Raw genomic sequence first — 19,887 nt, 5'->3', positions numbered from 1 at the left:
GGAGTTTGTAAGAAGAGTCTTTTGTGCATTTCCCAAAGCTGCATCAGGTAGGATTGAGAGGAAATGGATAGCATCCCCTTTAGGACTGGTAAAGGAAACCAGAGACTTCATAAACAATAGCATGACAAAGAAGCCAAGGAACGTCAAGGGAAGGCCCAGAAGCCAGGGTGACTACAGCAGGACTGAGAAATAGGCCTGGAAGGCCAACCTGATGTCACACTGCAGAAAACTTTATGGTTGAGAAGAAAGAGTAATGATTCTCCCTGCAGCTCTCTGTCCCATGCCTCATCTTTCTATGACCTTTGAATTTCCTACTCTATCCCCAGAGACCTACTGATCCTCCTAACTAGAAAGTCTAGCACTGGGAAAAGGAAGAGTCCCAAGTATATCCACAACCACTAGTCTGGTAGAAAAGAACAAAGAATCCTCATAAAGATAATGTTGCAAAGGAGAAAAGACGAGGTGTATACAGAGAAAGCACAGGAATTTGTGAAGAATAACGAACAGAGCTAATATCTGCTGGCCTCTGTTTGACTGTCCTGTGCTAATGTCTACGATGTCTCAGGATTTACAGATGATGGTACACTTCTTCCACTCTCCCCTAAACCCTCCTACCCTAGTTGAATTAGAAACTCTTTCTTGTTTTGATCTTCAAGTACACCCTGAGAATATCACCAGCACTACAAGTATAAACAAGTAAAGGCTAGTTGAACTCCCCAAATTTTCTGACGTTCTTTCTCCTAGTTTCTTTGCTCCAGAAGTCCCAGACTTTTCCATTCCTGAAATTAATTCTCTTCCTTTAGCTTTGGTGCATCCCTGATCTTGCAAGGTTCAAAGCCTGCCACGTGTTGTAGTCTAAGCTATTCTCTCCCTCTTTTGCTTCTAGAGGAAAGACAAGGGGAGCTTTGGACCCCAGGAGTTGAGGGAGCGGAGGTGGCCCACTCTCTGGCTCAGCTTCCTCTTTTATTTCTTTTGTTCTCCTCAAGTATCTAAAAACAATTTCAGATGCATCTCTCACTGGCATGGGAGAACAATCTCCTGCCAATAACTGCCCATTAGGTCTAGATAAGTGATTCATGCCCAGCTGCACCCTTGGCTAGCGTCTGATATAATTTTACTTTATAATCCTAAAAGAAAATTTGCCCCTTCCCAACCTTAAGTCACATTACAAACTCTCTCTCTACCTTGACATTACAATTAGCCCCATTATCCTCTCCCAATTCCTGGAGTTCCATGTGTAAACAAAGAGATAGGAAAAGGAAATTCTGCCACACATCTAACACTTCACCAACTTCTGATTTATTTTAATGCATTCCCAGAAAGCCTCTAGAGGGCAAGCACCAAGCCTTGTTTGTTGTTGTACTCTGCATGTCTGACAAGTAGTACGTGCTACATGGTAGATGCTGAATAAATGAAAAAACAAATACCTCAGAGTTTGCTTAAACCGGAAGAATTATACAAGATTCCTTCATGCACAGACCTGCAGGCAAGCCCATGAAAAGATGGCTCTCTGTCTGGCTTTCAGTATTCCATCCACTTCAAACATGGCTCCGGGTACCAAAAATGCCCTCATATTTTGGTGCAATGCAGAGTCCATACTGGAGGGATGGGCTTTGGTTTTCATGGTAGGATTTAATATGTGGGTTAGACTGTCAAAAAAGGAAAGGAAGGCCAGGCGTGGTGTCTCATGCCTGTAATCCCAGCACTTTGGGAGGCCAACGAGGGCAGATCACCTGAGGTCGGGAGTTCGAGACCAGCCTCACCAACATGGAGAAACCCTGTATCTACTAAAAATACAAAATTAGTCGGGCGTGGTGGTGCATGCCTATAACCCCAGCTACTCGGGAGGCTGAGGCAGGAGAATCGCTTGAACCTGGGAAGCGGAGGTTGCAGTGAGCCGAGATTGCACCATTGTACTCCAGCCTGGGTAACAAAAGTGAAATTCTGTTAAAAAAAAAAAAAAAGGAAGAGAAGAGAAGAGGCAGCAATGAGAAATGTTACCTACAAGATGGCGGAAGACCAGAGGGGATGGTAAAGAGCCACAGGAATGAGAAAAAGAACTAATAATCTGCACTCTCCATGTCCCCCACTCTCACAGCTATCTAGACTTTGAATCCACTGGAGAAGCAGCTTGGTTTCTGCCCTTCCTGAGTTCACGGGCTCAGTCTCTTTGTGCTCCTACCTTTTCAAGTGTTCAGTTCCCTGGCAGACGAACCAGCAAAGTTCTACCATAGTTCTATTTCTGTCGCTCCTACGCCATATGAATTAAAAGCACATCAACGAGAAAATTAACTGAAAGGAATAAAATTTCATGGCCATTTGGCAGCCTCATGGTTCAGTGCTACCAGCGGCCCCTCACCTTTGGCTTTGGGCGCCATGCACAAGCCAGCTCCCGCGAGCCACCAGCCATCACCCACAGTGCTCTTCACAGTCATGGCCTTGATAGAATGATCAGACCACTACATCTGCAAGGAGGGAAATCCAGGTCACCGAATGCCTTCTCTCTCCTCTCCAATCTTCTAGCCTATTTCCTTCTACTCAAAATCTCCAGCTATCAGTGCAATCTCATCCCGCAGATCTTTTCTCAAGGAAGATGAGAGGAAGGCACCCTCCCCGCCCATCTCCACTTTTGAAATGACTCCAGGAGTGCCAGCTGTACAGACTTTTCCAGAAGGGTGTTGGAGGAGAGTGTGGCGCATTCAGAGCACCAAGCCTCCCTGATTATGCAAGGCACACAAGAGCGCCTCTATTCATCACCTCGAGGTAGACTATTAAATCTCTGGAAGCCTTCCACACGGTTTAGTAACGGAGATCCATTATGCCCTCCCTCAGGTTCCATTGAACACCAGCAGACAAACATATGGTGAGTAAGTTCTAATGGAATTCCACACCACATGCAGGCTCTGCGCTGAGCTCTGTGCTGGAAGGAAGCTGGCCCCAAGCAGCCTGTGATGGCAGCTCCTCCAAGTGGTTTCTGCAACAGGATTTTCCTGCTTTCACCATGTAAGGATATGAGGCATGGAGAATTTATTTCTGTTTTCTAGTAGAGCGTTTGGTGACGAGTGTGGACATCTTCTTCTGTCCCCACCTTGTAGATGAGCTTATTAGCTGACTTTGGGTAGGTCACTTGCCCCCACCAAACCTTTGGTACCTGTCTGTGTAAAACTGCCACAAACAATACCTGTTGTCTATTTCACAGGTGTTGTAATAATGAAACAGCTCAATGGACATATGATGCTTTGGAAAGCATTTCAGATTTGTATCATTATCACAACCCACCCCCGGATTTCCCGCCTCCAGCCCATGTCTATAGGCTTCATTCCATACAAAAGCCAACTGCATTATCCTTAGGAGAGTTAAAAATAAAACAACAAATCTAGAGTATTGATGACATTGATAACAAGAAAATGAATTTTCTGCAACTCAGTAGTTTTACAGTTCCTTTTTGGAAGCTATACCTTTTAAAATAAAAACCTATCTTCTCTCTTTGTCCTCCCCGTCTCTCATCTCCCCTCCCCTCCCCCTCCCCCACCAAAAAGTGATTATGGAGTGAGAGCCATACTGATTATTTTGACTGATCAACTGGAGAAATTTAGATAAATTTGGCTTTTCATTAACTGCAGCTGTTGTTTCTTTCAGTGCTTAAATGTAATTTATCATTTGAATGTGCCGGCTGAGGAACGTTGCTTGAGTTTTCCTTTGCTTTCAATCATTAGTCCTAACAGTATGAATCCAATTTCTTTAGTTAGCCTTTAAAAAGTGTCCCATTTTCTGTCCTTTATGATTGTTCTTATTGAAATATTAAGGTTTAGGATCAGTTCTCTATCACACACACCACTATCAACATACTACTATTCAAATCCAAATCCAGCTTCCATGCCCTGAAACCACAAGCGCGAAAGCCCAAAATCTCTCAAGGCAGCTCTCTGTCTCCCCACCTCAGTCCCAGCCCATCACCATCCCCACCCACCCGCTTACTTAGAACAATGTTTAATTTGGTCACCAGATTCAAATATGCAGAAGTAAGGCCTCACAAACTCAAGAAGATTTCCAGCTCCAGTGCACAAAAAGAAAGTTGTGTAGTTCCACATGACTTGACTGTGAATGAGAGCCGTGAAGTGATAAACGACCTCCAAACAATATTGGCTTCTTTAAATTAAACTATTATTCATTTATACAGGATGATGACTCATGATTATCTGGACAGGAAGAGAAAAAAAAAAATGAAGTAGGAGGAGATAGCCTCAGAACTTGTTTCCTGTTAATGTTCTAAGAGTAACATCATGCTAGTCTTATGTGGTTTCTCATTATTCTTAGCACTTTAGTTACCAATTTAATTATTCTATTGTTTCTCTTGGAAGAGTAGGAGGAGTAGACAGGCTACGTTTTCTTTTTTTTTCACACCATGATGGATTAAACGTCAAGAATAATTAAATGCCACAGGTTGCTAGCCAACAATTGAACGTTGACATCTTTTAGGAGAACCTACCCAGGAAAGAAGAAAATAGAAATATCCTAACATCTCAGTGTGTTTCCTGACTTCATTTACATAGGCAGGGATCCTAATATCTTATACTAAAATGAAAAAAAAATAATAATAACAGAGCCTCTCCAAGCTAATAATTATTCTGTGCTTGGAATGAGAGTGTTCAGAAGAACCAGATATTTATGTCGAAATGTTTTACAAAGTAGAAGTGGGGGTTTGCTCCTATGCACTCTGGCGTATGAGAACAACAAAGAATGTGGATCATCCCAAAGACTTATGGGGCCATTTTCAAAGGTTCTGTTTCTGAGATTTTGCGGGCAAGGAAACAAAGGAAATGTTATTGGTTGATTTATCAATGATTGATAGACTAGGCTGTACTTCCAGTTCCATTTAAGAACCAACTACAAATAAAATTGCTAGCGCATGGTTGAGTAAGAACTATCTGGGGTGGATGAAATTGAGAAATATTCACTGAAACACTAATATTTCATGAAGACCAGAAGACCAAGGTCAGTTTTGTTATGAAAGACCCTGAGGTTCCAGTTCACTTTGAAATGCTGAAGCCAGGCACTTTCAGGGTGTTCTATTCATTCTGGCAAGTAAAGACATCTTCCAAACACACAGCAGTGACTTTATTTGAGCACAAAAGTTGGCCACTCTGGGAGTAGCAAAATCTAGACAAATGATAACCTAGATAATGTGTTCTTCTCTACAAGCACCCAAGTTTTTGTGAGGAACAGCTTAACTTTTGTGTGTTTACCACAAGAAGACTCTCAACTCTCCACATGGCTTGAGTGATACCTGATATCTCTACAATATTACGGCCACACATGTCCCCTCTCTTGTTTGATTTTTTTGGATCTCCTCTTTCCCCAAAGCCCAGTCTTCCTTAATATGAAGAGGTTGGTCTTGAATCTGCATTCTCTGGTTCCTATCCCTTTAGCATCACTCATTTTGAGTGGCCAGTCACTCACTTACGGGGCACGGACAAAGTAACAGACAAACCAAAAGCCCTTGCAAACCAAACAACGAGGGCCAGGCCAGAAACTATCAGCTCTTTCTGGGAAGCTGAGACGCAGTGCCCTGAGCGATGATGGAACCTGACAGGAACAGAGAGCACAGCCCACTCATCCTAGTTACAAAATATCAAATTCTTAAACACCAACAGATCTTCCTTTTCTTTCTCTATCAAGAGCCACTGGTTAAACACTTGACCACATGATGTGCCCTGACTACACTAAAATCTCAGAATTTAACACTGTATAATTCATCCATGTAACTAAAAACCACTCTTGCCCTTAAAGTTATTGAAATTTTTAAAATAACAAATAAATTTAAATATAAAAAAAATTAAAATTAAAAAAGATGTGCCCTGAATGCCTAGAGCTCTACAACACCCCTGAAATATAACACTTCTGCAGGATCCCAGGAATGTCAAAAAAGGAGAGCTAGAACATAGCTGTATTAGTCCATTTTCACACTGCTGATAAAGACATACCCAAGACTAGGCAATTTACAAAAGAAAGAAATTTAATGGACTTACAGTTCCACATGCCTGTGGAGGCCTCACAATCATGGTGGAAGGCAAGGAAGAGCAAGTTACTTCTTACATGGAGGGCAGCAGGCAAAGAGAAAAGCAGAGCTTCTGCATGGAAACTCCCATTTTTAAAACTATCAGATCTCATGAGACTTATCCACTATCATAAGAACAGCACAGGAAAGACCCGCCCCTTTGATTCAATTACCTCCCACCAGGTTCCTCCCATGACGCATGGGAATTGTGGGAGTTACAATTCAAGATGAGATTTGGGTGGGAACACAGCCAAACCATATTAAATGGCCATCTCTCACTTATCTCTTAGACCAAGATCCTTGATCTTGACATGAAAATACCTTGGGAAGCTTTCAGAAGCATCATGCCCAGACTCTACCCAGAGACTCTGATTCATTTACTCTGTTGAGGCCCAGCATTCATGCTTTTTTTTTCTTATTTTTTCTTTGAGATGGATTTTTGCTCTTGTTACCCAGGCTGGAGCAATGGTGCGATCTGGACTCACTCCAACCTCTGCCTCCCGGGTTCAAGCAATTCTCCTGCCTCAGCCTCCCAAGTAGCTGGGATTACAAGCATGCACCACCACACCCAGTTAATGTTGTATTTTAATAGAGATGGGGTTTCACCATGTTGGTCAGGCTGGTCTTGAACTCCTGACCTCAAGTAATCCACCTGCCTTGGCTTCCCAAAGTGCTGGAATTACAGGCATGAAAAAGCTCCCCCGGTGATTCAATGTTGAGAACCACTGCTCTACCTAGATCATATTCCAACACACAATGACAGTTTCTCTTTTTCTCTTCCAAAAGCTAAGATGCTTACATTTCCAGTGAACTGACTCTCTGTGAATCTCAGAGTTGAGAGAAGCTCTGAAGCTTCTCAACACAGTAGGTGTCTCAGGATTCTGAGATCATTTACAACCAGCTAACACAAGGCACACTACGTCCAGCCCTCCTTCTCTTTTGCTTTATTCTTGCTAGTCCAGGTCTCTTGGCAAGAACTCCTGAGAAAGTGTGTCTGTGGGAGAAGCTCTGACTTAGGCTTGAATTCAGAGATGAAAATTTCCCTTCTTAGGAGTCTTCAGCAGAAATGAAATGAAAGTGAATGATTCTGGGGTCCCAGGATACTTGGAAAAGATCTGTGGTCCAAACAGGGGTTAGGACAGCTGAAAACCAAGCTAACCTACATCACCCTCTCAACCAGCACCTAAGCCTTCAAAAAGAAAATGAAGAACTTGGGCAAAGAGCCAGTAGATCCCAAATATAACACCCGTCAGGAATGGTGTCCTTGTCTCTGGACAGGGACTCTGAGACACCCTTCTCTATTTTATTTTATTATTTTTTTATTTTTATTTCATTTTTCAGAGGCAGGGTCTCTACCTGTGGCCTAGGCTAGAGTATAGTGGGTGATCATAGCTCACTGCAGCCTCAAACTGCTGGGCTCAAGCACTCCTCCCACCCTTAGCCTCCCAAGTAGCTGGGATTACAGGAGTGTGCCACCATGCCAGGCTAATTTTGGTTTGGTTTTGTTTGTTGTTGTTGTTTTTGGTAGAGATGGGGTCTCACTGTTGCCTGGGCTGGTCTCAAACTCCAGGACTCAAGTGATCCTCCCACCTCAGCCTCTCAAGCATCTGGGAGTATAGATGCATACCATCATGCTCAGATAATTTTTTAACTTTTTTGTAGAGATGGGATCTTACTATGCTGCCAAGGCTGGTGTCAAACTTCTTGGCTCAAGCCATCCCCCTACCTGTCTCCCCAAATGCTCAGATTATAGGGGTGAGCCACTGTACCTGGCCTCTTCTCTGTTTCAAATAAAAACACCTAAATGAGCACTTTGGAAGGCCAAGGCGGGCAGATCACTTGAGGTCAGGAGTTCGAGACCAGCGTGGCCAACGTGGTAAAACCCTGTCTCTACTAAAAATACAAAAATGAGCCAGGCGTGATGGCACGCGCCTGTAGTCCCAGCTACTCAGGAGTCTGAGGCATGAAAATCACTTGAACCCAGGAGGCAGAGGTCGCAGTGAGCTGAGATTGTGCCACTGCACTCCAGCCTAGGTGACAGAGCAAGACTCCGTCTCAAAACACACACACACACACCCCTAGATGACGTATTTAATGCATTTGGGATATTGGATTTAAGACATTTCTCAAGAAGAGGTAGTATAATTACACATTTCACATTTGTACAACATAGAAAGAAATATTATGGGGGGGATCAAACTGTGGGGGAATGGGCCTGTTCTGTGTTACCGTAATTTTAGGACTTAATATAATATCACATACTAAATATGTGTACAACATGAAAACAAGCAACCAGAGGTCACAGAGTAGCCATTAGCATAGAGTCTAGCCAACAGAGGAAATAAGGAAATCTTTCTGAGATGGATAGAGGATAGATGGATAGATGATTAGATGGATGGATGGATGGATGGATGGATGGATGGATGGATGGATGGATGGATGGAGTATCTTGTGAACATCCTTCAAGCTAGTGATCATGAGACTACTGATAAACAAGAAGGAGTGGCCCTCTCCATGGCATATTATTGATCTGGGCCCACCGCTACCTTCCATCTATCATTGCAGTTGAACCAGAAAGGTTTGCCTCAGCTCCAGGAGACCTTCTCTAAAGCATGTTTTCATTAGGGCTTTCTCAGTTGCAAATGACAGATCCCTACTTGTAATGGCTTAAGCCACAAACAACAATTGTTGAAAGGATATTGGAATATCTCAGGGAATACAAGGATAGATGCAATTTAGTCTCAGAAACCATTTAGAACAAAAACTAGAATCATGCAGGGAACCAGTTTTTTCTTCTTTCTGTGCATCTGTTTGATTTTTTCCAGTGTATCTGCTCCATTTTCCTCTGCCATATTGTAGAGTCATTCTTCCTATTTGCCAGAAAACATTTTTTATAGCAGAAAACGTTTTTTCAATGGTTCCTGAGTTCTGCATGATACAAATCCTGATACCAAGAAAGAGTCAAAATTGACTCTTAGGACCAATTCCAAATTCCTGGGAAAAGAGGACATTGGCCCAGTTTGGGTCAGCTCTCCACTGCTGGACCAATCAACTATGGCAAGGAGTTAGAATTATGCCATGTACTCTCTTGGCAACCATGAGAATGCGAGGGGAAAGGAAAACATTCTAGAAAGATTGGTGAGCTAGTCATCCAAATCGCTACAAATAGATTGGCACTACTGGCAAAATTCTTGAGCAACCCTGAAAAAATTGTGACATATGACTCTTCCTCATCTTCCATTATTTCTGCACCCACTCTCAGCCCACACACAAACCTCTGCCATCAAGCATCCAAGGCTTTCAAGCAATCCAAAGCCCCTTTACTTTGAGACCCAACCCATGTATACATCCCCACCCAAACTCCAGCTTTTCCTTCACAACATAGAGTTTTCAGGATTCAACTAAAGCCCCAGTTACCTGATTGGCCCCCCAGGAACTTTGAAAATAATCTCAGCACACAGGCCTGATGGATAAAGAGGGAGTAGGGTCGGGCATGCATGGGGGAGACAGGAGCCAAAGATCTCTGTGTTCAAGATCTAGACATAACTCACACCTGGCAGAAGACAGTCTTCACAGGGTCCTTCTCTAATGTTCTGTCATTAAAATGAGGCAGCTTCTCTGTGTATGTGTCTCTGTGTTTCTTTAGATTTTTTAACTTCTACTCCTAAACCACTGCCCACCTCTCCTGTTTAAATTCCTGATCGACCCAATATTCCTTTGTGATCGGAGGTCAGCTTACACACTGACTGGATTGGAGTCATGGGCTCGGCCCCTGCAGTCCAGTTAGCTATGTTCAAAAGAGAGAGTCATGTGCTATAAACTCTTTCTACTCCAGATGTGTTTGTGGACCAGCAGCATCCGCATCACCTGAAACCTTATTAGAAGTGCAGATTCTCAGGTCCCATGCAGAACCTACTGATTCAGAAACTACATTTTAGAAGTTCCCCTAGGTCATTTGTAGATTCATCAAGGCTTGCAAAGTGCTGGTTTAGAATATGTCCCTTCAAGTTGGGAACTGCCTGAGCTGCTTCACAAGCATAGAACCAGGAACAGTGCTAGAATCTCTGCCTCTTGTCAAGGCCACTAATCCCATTGATAATAGTATTGTCTACTCCTCCTTTTAGAGCCATTTATATCTTTTTTTATAAACTCTAGAAAATCACTAAATCTGCAAAAAGGGAAGGATCTATTGGTGATATTTTAGGCACTGTTAATGGGGTAGTTAAAAAAGTGAGAACTGTTCATTTGTTTTGGAAAAGATTATGGGGGTGTTATGTTTTGTTTTAAAATACAGTCCTTTGCCAGCCTGGACAACATGGCTAAACCCCATCTCTACCCAAACCACAAATAATTAGCCAGGCATGATGGTGCATGCCTGTGGTCCCAGCTACTCAGGAGGCTGAGGTGGGAGGATCACTTGAGCCTGGGAGGCGGAGACTGCAGTGAGCCAAGATGGCAAGCCAGCACTCCAGACTGGGTGAGAGAGTGAGACCTTATTTAAAAATAATAATAATAATAATAATAATACAGTCCTTTGTCATCCATTAAAGCCTCAAGAGAGGCTACTTATTCTGCTTACTAATCTGTCTCTATGTAAAAACAGCCTTGCCCAAGGAAATAGTTCGGATTTCTGCTATAATCAGTTTCTTTTTTTGTTTGTTTGGTTTTTTGTTGTTGTTGTTGTTTTGAAATGGAGTCTCGCTCTGTCACCTGGGCTGGAGTGCAGTGGTGTGATCTCAGCTCACTGCAACCTCTGCCTCCCAGGTTCAAGCGATTCTCCTGCCTCAGCCTCCTGAGTAGCTGGGATTACAGGCACATGCCATCACGCCCAGCTAATTTTTATATTTTTAGTAGAGATGGGGTTTCACCATGTTGGTCAGGCTGGTCTCAAACTCCTGACCTCTTGATCTGCCCACCTTGGCCTCCCAAAGTGCTGGGATTACAGGGATGAGCCACCGTGCCCACCCCCTACAATCAGTTTCTTACCTTAAAACATCATTGTCAATTCCCTACAGAAAGAGTCTTCTAAGATCTTCTGTCCAACATCCTCATTTTACAGATGTGGGAAACTAAGGCTAGAAGAAAGAGATACTGACAAAAGGTCAAAGAGGTGATTTAAGCTTCGACTGATGCCAGATCCCAGGGTTCCTTGCTTCTACTTGAGGGTTTCCTTCACTAAACAGAGCTTCCAGAGGAGAGTCACTCCTGCATGTGGGCCTATTGGGCTGACACGGGAGGGCACAGGGCAAGTACTTCTGAGACAACATGTTGCTGGTGAGAAGTGGAGACAAATATTTGCCAAATTTTGGATGAGGGCCTGGAATCCAAGAGTCTGCCCCACACACCGTCTCTTATAATATGGATACCACAGGACCTTCCAGAACATTCTGAAAAAGCTTTTAAGGAAATAGCAACTACAAAACATGAAAATAACTGCCCCCAGCTGCTCCTGGGGTCACTGTATTCTGACTGCAGCTGTGGAGAATTGTTGAATTCCATTCTCCATGTTGCTCTAAAAGCATTTCAAAGAAGTTCAGGGAAAGCCAGGTGCACTTTGGTAAACTGAAAACTATTTGTGACAAACCATCCATCACCATCTCTCTGCATTTACCATCAGAAAGAGGCAGGGGCCACAGGGGCAGAAGGCCAGACCCAAGTCAGAGGGGGACACTCACATTTCCAGTTGCCCCTGTCTTTCTGGACCACCCTAGAATAAGGCATGTCCCTTTGTGCCCTTACCAAGGATATTTTGGAAAAGAAAGATGAAGAAGCTGCAAATATTTCTATTTGCCATATACCTGCTTCTCAAGAATTGTAAGAATCTGTGAAGTTAAAATAGAAAGTTCTTCCTGTGAACATTATTTCATAAATGCTAATTATGATGACACCGTATTTACTTTAATACCTGCCCACTATAATTACCTCCAAGCTGGAGACATTTGTTAAGAATCATTGTTATTTGACTAGTTTTTCTCATTATTCAGTCTTATAATGTAGAAATATTAACATTACTGCAATCCTTCCTCAGTATTTGTAGAATGCATTTCTTGGGAGAGGAGAGTAATGAGGAAGGAAGAAAGATGATAATGTTTAACAACAAAAAAAGCCAGAATTTATTACTCCATTAATATCAAGTTCAAAACTAGGCAAGACTAAAGTGTAATGTTTAGGGCTGACTGCTAAGGTGACAAACCAGGAAGTGACTGCCACAAAGCTTAGGACAGGGGTTAATTTTCCAGGGAGCTGGAGAAGAAAGTGACAGGTAGAAGCATGAGAAGGTAAAGGGAACTTTGAAGTACAGGTCATGTTCTATTTCTTGACCCGGGTGGGAATTATGTGAGCATTTATTTTGTGGTCCATTTTTGAATAATGAGATTTTGTTTTGTGCACCTTTTCATTTGTTAGTTTATTTCACAATAAATACCATTTTTTAAAAAAAAATGGAAGGATGTATCTCAGCCACTAGCCCCTTCTCTTGTATGAAACCATATTTGATCATTTCCCCTGTCAAGTTCCCAGTGACAGAGACAACTCAAAGAAAGGCATTCTGATGCCCATTTGCACAAGTTAGTCTCATGAAGTGCCCCCCAGGTATTAATAAGACCCTTCAAAGGGACACTTATAAGGAGGTACCAGTATATAAAACACACAAGTGGGGCTATGCTGGTATAATCAATTGCAGGCCTGGGCCCACTCATCCTGGTTCCTCTTCCAACTCTACTGTATCCCCAAAGGCATTTTTGTGGGCTCTCTTGGGTTCTTTAGAATACAGTTTAAAGCCCGAGATCCAATGAATACCCAGTTGTTACCTACAAATAACCTAGAGGCCAGGAAAGCAGTCAGGGGAACTGGGACACGGGACAGATAAGTCTTAATGTGAGAATTAAGGTCAGGAACATTTGTGTGTCAGGTGGTGAGGGACTTGGCGTGGGACTCAGGGCAGCTGGAGAGCACTGGGTGCCAGCCACTGGGTGAGGGCTGGCGTGCTGAACAGAGACCAATGCCTGAGTCTAAGCTGTGCAAATGAGCGTGAAAATGTGTCCAGTCAGTTAAAGTGAACACAGCTCCCAGAGGTCCCTGGGGAGTCCTGCTAATGGTGGGCGTGGCAGGCACCACAGAAGGCCTGTATGGAAAACCTTGGGGTCACGCAGACCTTTTTGTAGCTTTCAAATAACAAGTAAACAATGTCTGTCCCATGTCCCAGTGAAACTGAAAAACACAAAATAGGTGTGATTTTTCAGCAGGGCACGTCCTAGAGAAGGTCTGCTGTTACAGGTGGACACCCTCCTTCCCTCCCCTCTCCTTTACTGAAATGAAACTAAGAGAGATTTTTTTAAATGTATTAAGTGGTCCTCTACCATTCTCCAAGCAGAAGAGAAGGAGGGATGTTTCACGTCGGCCTTTGTTTCAGTCTGTTCAGGCTGCTACAGCAAAACGCCATAGACTGAGTAGCTTCTGAACAACAGAAATTTATCACAGCTTTGGAGGCCAGAAGTCCAAGATCAAGGCGCCAGCAGTTCTGGTGTCTACGAGGCCCATTTCCTGGTTCTCTCTGTGCCCTCACACAGCAGAAGGAATGAGCTAGCACTCTGGGGTCTCTTTTGTAAGGGGACTAATCCCATTCATGTGGGCTCTACCTTCAGGACCTAATTATCTCCCAACAGCCTCACCTCCTAATACCATTACATTGGGGGTTAAGATTTCAACAAAAGAATTTGAGAGAGACACAGACATTCACATCACAGCAACCTTTAAGCTAGAAGGCTTTTCAGACCAGATATCTCCACACTGAAAATTCTTTTTGCTTCAGGCTGGGCTCAGTTTTGTTTTGTTTGGCTTTTCTCAAATCAAGAAAGGGCAAGCAGGAAAAGGTGAGCACATCTGCTCAGCTCTCCAGATCACAGGCAAGCATTTTTCCAGTCCATCCATCCCCAACCCCATACCACCCAACCAGTATACCTCTAATCAGCTCTGAGGGCAGGTGCTCTTCTACACCTGCTAATAGCCTCTGGTGCCTAATATAGGGTAGGCCCATGTACAGTATTTGGAAAACATAAGTGCTCAATAAATATTATGTAGCAGTAGTAACAGTAGTAGGAGTAGTATTTGTAAGGAGCCATTGAACTGCTAAGCTTCCCTGGAGCCCTCCAGCCTGCCCCTATTAACAATGAGAATATGGGTAGGAAATGCTGCAATCCCTGGGAAACACAGTATCGACAGCAGAGGACTTACTAAATCTGTAACTAAATCACTTGGTATTTGAGACTCCATCAAGTGTCAAAGCTGATAAGTACCGTGCTGGCCTGTGTCTGATGTGAAGCCAGTTAAGAATCAGAACTCCCCAGCTGGGGGGGGTGGCTCACACCTGTAATTCCAGCAGTTTGGGAAGCCAAGGTAGGCGGATCACTTGAGGTTTGGAGCCCAAGACCAACCTGGACAACATGGCAAAACCCCATCTCTACTAAAAATATAAAAATTAGCCAGGCATGGGGGTGGGTGCCTGTAATCCCAGCTACTGGGGAGGCTTAGGCAGGAGAATCTCTTGAACCTGGGAGGTCAAGGTTGCTGTGAGCTGAGATCGTACCACTGCACTCCAGCCTGGGTGACAGGGTGAGCCTCTGTCTCAAAAAATAAAAAATAACCAATGTCCCCACATAACTTTTCTTTATATAGGTTATATCCATCATATTTCCCATATTAGAAATGAATAGGAAGAAATATTTTAAGTATTTATTTGAAAATAATAATAGACCCATTCATATTAGCATATATAGCATTTTTATAAAAATAACTACCTTTACCAAAATAAAATAAATTAGTGAGACTAGTAGGCCCATTCCTACCAGGAACCAGTGGCATGGAGTCTTTAACCAGAAACCTAAAGCTAGCCCTGGTTTTGCTATTTGCCTTTTAGCCTGAAGGTCATAAAGGTGTCTATCTTCTTACTTGATCATTTGTCTAGTTTATTTTTTCTTCTTTCTGTCACAATTCCCCAGATCACCCCCTTACCCCCAAGTAATACTATTAGCAAACCCTTAGTGAACCTTGCCTAAAATAGTACATGATTAAATAGATGGATGGATAGACGCTAGATAGATACATAGATAATAGATACATAGATGAGAGATGGAGAGAGATGATACACACGTACATGCATACATATATGTGTACACAGATGATACGATGACAAATTTATTTTTACCTAAACGGGGGCATGCTGTGCATACTGGCCTGTCCCATTGCTTTTTATCCCTAATAATGTGTCTTGGAGATTATGTCACAAGAGCACATGTGTAAATCTACCTCTCCTTTTCTCCCCCTAATTTACTTTGTGACTCATTCCCCTCCTTAGCAGAACTTCGCTAGACGAATTTCACTCACATCTTTCTCTTTTACACTTCCCCTGCATCCTGATCCTCTTCCTTTTAAAGCTCACCCCACTCTGTGACGAGAAGCAGTCATGTAATGCTGACACTTGCTACCTGCCAGGCAACATTTTAAGATTTTGTATTCACTCATTTAACCTTTGCAGTGATCTCAGAAGGTAGATACCAGTAGGGTCTGTGGCCTTCCAAGGGCCACACAGCTAGAAGTAACAGACTGAATTCAAACCCAGGCACTGTGGCACCAGAGTCCATGCTCCTTGTCACTGTGCTATGCTTTCCTCAGAACTGCCCCGATGCAGCAAGTACTCGATGTCTTGCTCACCAGACCAGAGGGTAAGGGTCTTGTTGACATTGTTCACTATCAAATCCCCTAACAGGTGTTTCATAAATATTTGGGAATTGAATGCCAGTAATGATACCACATTCTAGAGGCTCCCTACTATGGGCCACTGTGCTAAGCATTCCACATATATTATCTCACTTAACCCAGCAACTCCAGGAAATCCTTTTCCCACAATCATCCAAACTTTACAGATGAGGAAAATGAAGAGGTATTATGCCTAGTAAATCAGAGAGGCAGATTCGAACCCAGCTCCATTTGAATTTAAAGCATGTACTTAACCTCTACACCAGACCAGCCACTCTCTCTGAGGGCCACCAACCTCCTCCCCTCCTGGAATCCCACCTTCACAGAATGCTGAACACCCAGAACCGGCTCCAGAGCAAAACCTCCTGCAGCAAACTTGCTACAGTTGTTACTATTCTAGAAAAAAGGTGCCAAAGTTGTTGTTATTATTATTAAAGAAGTGTCTCTCCCTACCCAGAGCTGCATTAGCACCCAAGGCAGTTAAATTGTAATGCATCATAAGGCACTAAATATCACCTCAATTGTCACAACACATTCATGTCCTTGGAGAGTGAAAAGGGTACAAGCTTGCCACTCAGCCAGTCTTAGTACTTAATGTCTTGAAACTGGCGAAGAGAGGAAAATCCTAGAAAGACTTTCTTTGGGGTAAAGCAAACTGGCACACATTTACTGCAAATCCAATAGACTAGTTTCCCCATCTAACATAATTTATCTTGAAACACCACAGGTGGCCTACATTAAGAACAGCACTGGCCCTGCCACAGGGCTGGCAACGCCATGGTCCCACACTGCCCTCTGCAGCCTGGCTGCGGTCTTCACACCGCTCCCTCAGCCTGCCCAACTGTCACAGCTTGGGATGTCCTGCACATAACTCCAGTCCTTCAGGTAGAACCACTACCTACCTTTATTCTGGAGACCAAAAATAAAATCCCACTTAACTTGGTGCCTACACAGGTGCATTTACAGCCATGATTCGTCCCTCTAGGGCTGGTGCATGTGAAAAGCACACCTTTGGGGGCTCATTCATAACACTCTTTTCCAATAAGAGGATTAAATTAGGAAGACATTTACCCAGATTGGTCTCATTTACTCACCCTAGTCTCTCCCCCCAAAGCCCTTCCTTTCTTTCTACAATACAGTATGCAACCCCTAAGGAGAAGGCAGGTGCCATCAAAGTCAAAAATACATTGCGTGAAGAGCAAAATAATCCAAAGGAAAGAAAGACAGTGCTCTGCAGACTAAACCTATTATCCAAGAAGAAAAATCTTTAACAGATGTATATGCTGAAAGACGACCAAATATCTGTCCTAAAACCCAAAATACATACATTCATGAAGATTGCTTTAAAACCTTTTATCTAGGATATATTTCAATATATTTGTATATATAAATGCATATGTATATGTATGTATATATTGTGTTTGTGTATATGTGTACGTGTATATGTATGTGTATGTGTAGGTTTATGTGTGTATACATATATATTCTCCTAGAAAACTTCCTAGGTTGGTTGGAAAAGAACTATCATTGTATTTCCACATGCAAGAAAGGTAGTATAGGCTGGGTGTGGTGGCTCACACAGGTAATCCCAGCACTTTGGGAGGCTGAGGCAGGCAGATCACTTGAAGTCAGGAGTTTGAGACTAGCCCAGCCAACAGGGTGAAACCCCATCTCTACTAAAAATACAAAAATCAGCTCAGTGTGGTAGCAGACACCTGAAATTCCAGCTACTTGGGAGACTGAAGCAGGAGAATCGCTTGAACCCTGGAGCCAGAGGTTGCAGAATGACAAGATCATGCCACTGAGCTCCAGCCTAGGCAACAGAGTGAGACTCCATCTCAAAACAAACGAACACACACACACACACACACACACACACAAAGATAGTATAAACCTTCTTGGCAAACTTACCACCAACCAGCCAGATATTCTTAGAAATGTCCTTTCCTCCATATCACCCCCACCCTCCACAGACACAGACACAGACACACACACACCCCTTGCACATGCGTGCATTGCATTCTGCAAGGCCCTCTGTGAGAGAGCTTTTCTGGGAAACCACCTTTAAACCACAGGCAAACAACCAGTTCCACACCATTCTATGTCGGCTTGTCAGGCACTTTCTTAACTGAGCTTTTAATCCAAAGTTGTTTTTTTTTTTCACTACAAAGTTAGAAGAAAAACGAGAGTCTGCTGGGAGTTGGGAGGAGATCTTCACCTGGAAGAAGAAAGAAGACAATGCCCAAATTTGCAACCTTCATTGATGGGGTCAAAAGGGGCCTATGAAAGGGTGGGAAATATTCCAGAGTTGCACCCTGTTGCCTTTAGGATCAAGGGAGGGCTCCTGACAGTATTCAAGGCTCTTCAATCTCTGTCCAAAACCAACGTCTCATCCTCTCAAACTTTCAAGCTCCAACCCAGGTCTCCCCAGCACAGTTACACTGTTTCCCGGACTCCTTTCCCTTCTCTAGCATCCACTTGTGCATTCCCCAGCCCTTCCTGTCCTTCAAGATGTAGCCAAAATCCCTCCTTAGTGAAGATTTGGGTGACCACTCCAGCAAGATCTGTTCTGCCTACGGGCAGTCCTTGTTTGCCTTTTGCTGCCTCTGTGGAGATGGCACTGTTCAGGGAGCTCCTCATAGGCATGCCCTTCATCTCACTAAGCAGACTGCATGTTGCCTGAGGCTGGGCATTGGGTACTTCACATGCGGACCGCTTGGTTCCCTGGCTCACACTGGCTGGGTCAGCCTGGGCTCCATGGAGCAGCCGCAGTTCTGCTCTAAGTAGCGATCGTCATGTCCAGCACGATTCCAGGCATTTTCTGGGCACTCGGTACACTTTAATTAAATGAATGAACACAACACTGGCAGGAAAAAAAATGGAGAGTGACTGCCTGAGGTCACATATGCTAGGAAATATGTCAGTCCACTGATAAACTCCAGCTAGTCAGCAAAGGGAAAAGATACTGAGAGGCCAATTTAAAATGATTTGATAGCTTTGCCCACTGCTCCTTATTGTATAATCACAGTCATAAAGGCTAGTCCAGTCATTTGTAATTTAAACGCACACACGCACACACAATCACTCCATTGGCAGAAACAGTCTGGAGTTTCCAAAATGTCAGTACCCCCCCCCCACATTACCAGACTCTTCAAAGCTCCCAAGCGAGAGGCATTGGAGAAAGCATGTTTTTTCAGAGTCAGGTCTTTTAGTAGGACAATACCACCCAGTAGGCTGAGGGGGGCACGATTTACAATTTATTCCAAATAGTGAAGTCTGTGCCCTTTGTTTCCCAATACGAAAGTCTTCCTCTGATTTTAAGGAGGACATTCCACTCTCACCTTCCAATGTTCCCCTTTCTATTCCCTGATTTAAAAGCAAATAAACAAATAGAAGCAAAGAAAGGAAAAATAAAATACCACTAATAGCCCATGGTGTCCAGCCAGGTTTTCCAAACATCCTCTGGAGAGCATCCATTTTAGGGAGGAGATTCTAGTTTGCCTCAGCTCTTCAGCATTCATGCTACCTTAAGAGGGAAAGTCCCAGGACACAGGTGAGAAGGTGTGGGGCCTTTTAAGATTTTCTTGGATTTCTGTTTTAATGTTGTCAAAGAAGACCAAAGAGCCCTGAAATTTTTACACTCTGCCTCCCATTAACCACACATATTTATCCGGAGCTGCAGGAGGAGCCGTTCTATTCATTTTGCCCTTTGGGTCAATTGATGGATATGGTCACCCAAGGTCTTAGATTAAAGCATCGTGTCAGATCATCCAAACTGTCCAGCACTTGGAGCAGCTGCAATAAGCTACTTTTTACAGTGTCAATAATTTAAAGGGGAAAAAATGTTTTTTCACAGAGATTCCATTGCTTCAGAATCATAAATGGAATTATACCATGTTTCAACCTGACAGCCCCACATGTCAGCAGGAGAGAACAGCTAAAACTTTTGTCAACATCCAAATTCATTATTTTATTATTAAGCTACACGGATTTGCACATCACCAAGGGATATCTATTCCCAGTTCCATTTGTTGTAGGCTGTATTAGTAACCAAGTTAGCATACACAGAAAGAAAG

The 19,887-nt window shown here is 43.3% G+C and overlaps 1 long non-coding RNA gene across 1 annotated transcript in view; it reads right to left on the bottom strand.

Annotated features, from left to right (window-relative positions):
• The window catches only part of LOC104659889, a 29,961-nt gene extending 25,909 nt beyond the window's left edge, over window positions 1-4,052 (bottom strand). Inside the window, exons 1-2 of the long non-coding RNA XR_747647.1 lie at window positions 3,979-4,052; window positions 2,360-2,465 (exon numbers count right to left, since the gene is read on the bottom strand). This is a non-coding gene — a long non-coding RNA (uncharacterized LOC104659889). The remainder of the gene's footprint in view (window positions 1-2,359; window positions 2,466-3,978) is intronic.
• Between the last annotated feature and the right edge of the window lie 15,835 nt (window positions 4,053-19,887).

This window comes from Rhinopithecus roxellana, chromosome 17 (genome assembly GCF_007565055.1).
Source record: "Rhinopithecus roxellana isolate Shanxi Qingling chromosome 17, ASM756505v1, whole genome shotgun sequence".
Taxonomy (NCBI): domain Eukaryota; kingdom Metazoa; phylum Chordata; class Mammalia; order Primates; family Cercopithecidae; genus Rhinopithecus; species Rhinopithecus roxellana.
The sequence above is the reverse complement of the archived record's forward strand: the minus strand, read 5'-3'. Positions and strand labels throughout refer to the sequence as shown.